This window comes from Hylobates moloch, unplaced genomic scaffold (genome assembly GCF_009828535.3).
Source record: "Hylobates moloch isolate HMO894 unplaced genomic scaffold, HMol_V3 SCAFFOLD_12, whole genome shotgun sequence".
NCBI classification, from domain to species: domain Eukaryota; kingdom Metazoa; phylum Chordata; class Mammalia; order Primates; family Hylobatidae; genus Hylobates; species Hylobates moloch.
This window is the reverse complement of record NW_026652287.1, coordinates 38,133,554-38,137,347: the sequence shown is the minus strand read 5'-3', so window position 1 is coordinate 38,137,347 and position 3,794 is coordinate 38,133,554.

The window sequence follows — 3,794 nt, the reverse complement described above, 5'->3', positions numbered from 1 at the left end:
GCCACCGCGCCCGGCTAATTTTTTTGTATTTTTAGTAGAGACGGGGTTTCACCGTGGTCTCGATCTCGTGACCTCGTGATCCACCCGCCTCGGCCTCCCAAAGTGCTGGGATTACAAGCGTGAGCCACCGCGCCCGGCCTATTTTTTGTATTTTTAATAGAGACAGGGTTTCACCATGTTGGCCAGGCTGGTCTCGAACTCCTGACCCCAGGTGATCCACCCGCCTAGGCCTCCCAAAGTGCTGGGATTACAGGTGTGAGCCACTGAGCCTGGCCCAGGACCCCTATTTTTATGGGGCCAAGACGCCTGCATTCTCTTCTGGGAAGGATCAACAACCCTGTGTTCAAAAGCCATGATGCCTGAATCCAGTATGGGGAGAGACAGCCAGTCCCTGTGTTCATGGGGTCAGGATGCTCAGGTCTACTTCTGGGAGGAGGACGGTTCGTGTCTATTTGCAGAGATGCTCATGTTGAGGCTGGGGCCTCAAACTGGTGGTCCACAGGCCGTCCACGAGTGTGTTTTCTTGACTCTGTGCAGTTTCGTATTTTGAGTGTTAATGCCTCTCCCACGGGCTCACAGCACAGAGGAACGATAACCCCGACATGGGTTCAAACGATGACCTTGAGCAAGCAGCTTCCCCGCCCTGTGCCTCAGTTTCCCTCACTGTCCAAAAGGGATCGGCACAGGCAGGATCAAAAATATTGTGAAGATAAAATGAGTTCGTATTTGTAACATACTTAGAATAGTGCCCGGAGGTAGTAAGCCGGATGTGAAGTGCTGGTGAGACAAAATAGAGCTGGTTGACTGCAGACCTAAAACCGTCTCGTCTCCAAGATCTTGTCTGCCATTCTGGGCAAGCAGATTTCGCAGCCTGGGGAGAGGGAGTTGGGAAGGACTTAACTTTTCACCGCAGGGCCTGAGTCCTGGCTTTCCGCGGTGGGGAAGGGGTCTCCCGGGTCCCCTCGGTGTGGCCGGCCCTGCAGGCCCGGAGGCTGGACCGGGGCCGGGTGGGGGCTGGGCGGGGGCGCGGGCGTCCGCAGGGTCCGAGCGGCCGGCGCGCGTGTGAAGGTTACCGCTTCCCGGCGGGGCGGGGGCCGCGCGCTGTTGCTGGGGTCTGCTGGGCCTGCCTGCGCCCGCGCCCCCCCTCCTTCCCGGCCAGCCAGTGAGCGGTACCCGCCGCCGTTGCCAGGGGAAACTCGCCGCCCCGTTACCCAGCAACAAGCCTGGCCCAACCAGGCGCGAGGACCCCCCAGGCCCCGCCCGCCGCTGCCCACCGCGTGCCCAATGCCAGGCGGGCAGAGCCGGCCCAGCTCCCGGAGACGGCGAGCGCGCTCATTGGCCACCGTCGCGTCCGCCCGGATCTGGGGGAGCCCTCGGCGCGGGGGGCGGGGAGCCGGGCCCCGGGGAGCTGCCGGGCGCGCGGCCTGCAAACCTGCGACCGGCTGGGGTGATACCCGGGCTGTGCACCATCCACCTCCCTGCTTCCCTGTCCCGCACTCTCGGGTGAGGATGGGCAGTTGGGATGGGCTGGAAACGGGGTTGTGCATTCTGTTCCTACCCCCAGAATGGCACCCTGGAGTTGGCCTTGTGCAAATAGACACCAAGGGTCCCCCTCCCACAAGGATACCTGAGCATCCTGACTCCGTGAAGACAGGGACTGGTTATTTCCCGCCCCCCCGCTCCCCGCCCCGCAGGTATCGTGGCTCTTGAACATAGCGGTTGAAGTTCCCTCCCAGAAAATAACCCAGGCGTCCTGGCCTTATAAAAATAGAGGTGTCACTGCACCCCCAAAGGACCCAGGCATGCCTGGACCCGTGAAAACAAGGATATGAGCCCCCTCCTCTTAGGAGATGCAGATGTCCCAGCCCCGGGACACAAGAACTCAGGGTCGCCCCAGAAGGGGACACAGTCATGTCTGATCCCAGGAAAACTAGGGCTGAACATCGCACTCCCACAAGAAACACGAACTCAGGACTTTGGGCTCCCGACCCTGAGATGTTACAGAGCTCCTGGGCATCTTGGCCCTCACCACATTGATGCTGGGAGACACTCCTGTCCCTAACAGTCACCAGACCCTCAGGTGTCCAATTTACCTAGGTGGTATCACCTGCCCAGCCCCAAGGTGCAGACCTGCCCACTTCCCACCCCTCTGAGCCCTTTTCCCCAGAGTCCAGGTGGTTGATCTCCCAGGACGTGGGCATCTGGCTTCAGAGCCGCTTTTCTTTCCTGTTGGCACTGACCCCCCACCCTGCGCCAGGGTCCCAGGCCTCATAGTGCCAAGGACCCCAGAAGTCCAAGCCCCGTGTCTCAGATTCCCCAGACACCTGGCCAAGCGACCCAGCCCCTCACAGTGGTGTGGCCGGGGAGGAGGGAGTAGTGGAGAGGTTGGGGGGCCCTCCCCAGTCCCAGACTCCCAGGTCTGGAAGATCCAGCCCTGCAGCACCTTTACTTGGCCCCATGGATCCAGACTGGGAGCCCCCAGCCCCGAGAGACCCTAACGTGCATGGCTGGGCCACTTCAGAGAGGCCCAATTCCTCAGTTCCCTCCCTCCCCGGGAGACCCAAGGCAGCGCCGCCTGCAGCTCCAGACCCCAGCTCAGACTTGGTGAGCCCAGGTGCGGCCCGCCCCTACCCTGGTACCTGGCGGGGCGGAGTTGAGGATTACTCAGCCTCCAGAATGAGGCGATGACATCATCCTGGGGGGGGTTGACTAATGGCCGCGCTGGGGGGGGGGCGGGGAAATTTACCCGGTAACAGCGGCTGCCGCACGGCCCCGCCCCCGGGGAAGGGCTGGGAGGGGGAAGCACAGCCCGCGCTGGCGCACACACAAACACACACACACATACACACACACACACAGAGCGCATCCCTCCCCCACCGTCCCACATCTAACACAGCTTCTTGGGGCAAGGGCAGGGGTGGGGGGGTTGGGTGTTTGTGTGACTGTGTGTGTGTGTGTGCTGGAGTTCTCTGTGGATCTGTGTCAGTGTGCTGTTGTGTCAGGGGGTTCACACATTACGGTGGTGGTTGTGTCAGTGTGTGCTATTGTGTGTCACTTGATGGATTGTGTGTCAGTGTGATGGTGTGTGTCAGCATGCTACATTTGTCACAATGCTACATGTCATGGGCTGCTGTGACAATGTGATTGTGTGTCAGTGTACAATTGTGTGATGTTCTGGTGTGCTGTGTGTGATCATGATGGTGTGATGTGTGTGGTTCTGTGCAGCATGCTGGTCTGGCAGTGAGGTGTGTGTGCCCATGTGATTGTGTCTGTGTGACGCTGGGATTGTATATGTGTCAGACTGATGTTGTGTTAGGGGGAAGATTTGTGAAGGTGCTATGTCACTGTACTGTTCTGTTGTCATGGTTGGATGTGTTTGTGTAATGCTGTGTGTCACTGGGGTGGTGTGTGTATGTCATGGTGATGGTGTGTACGTGTATACAATGCTGTGTGTATATGGGATTGTGTGTGCCACTGAGTGTGTCAGTGGTACTTGTGTTGTGGGTGTTGGGACTGTGTACGTATCATTGTGATAGTGTATGCCCATGTGCTGTGCTGGGAGTTGGGGGAAGATGTGCATACATACTACTGTTATTGTGTGTGCCTGGACAATGCGGTGCACGGTGGGATTGTGTGTGTGTGTGTGACATCATGACTGTGTCTGAAATGCATGTCTGTGGGACTGTGTATCACCGACAGTATGTGCATGTGCAATGCTGTGTGTTACTGTGGTTGTGTGTCATTGTGGTTGTGTTTGTCAGGGTGATGGTGTGTGTCCATGGAACTGTGTGTCT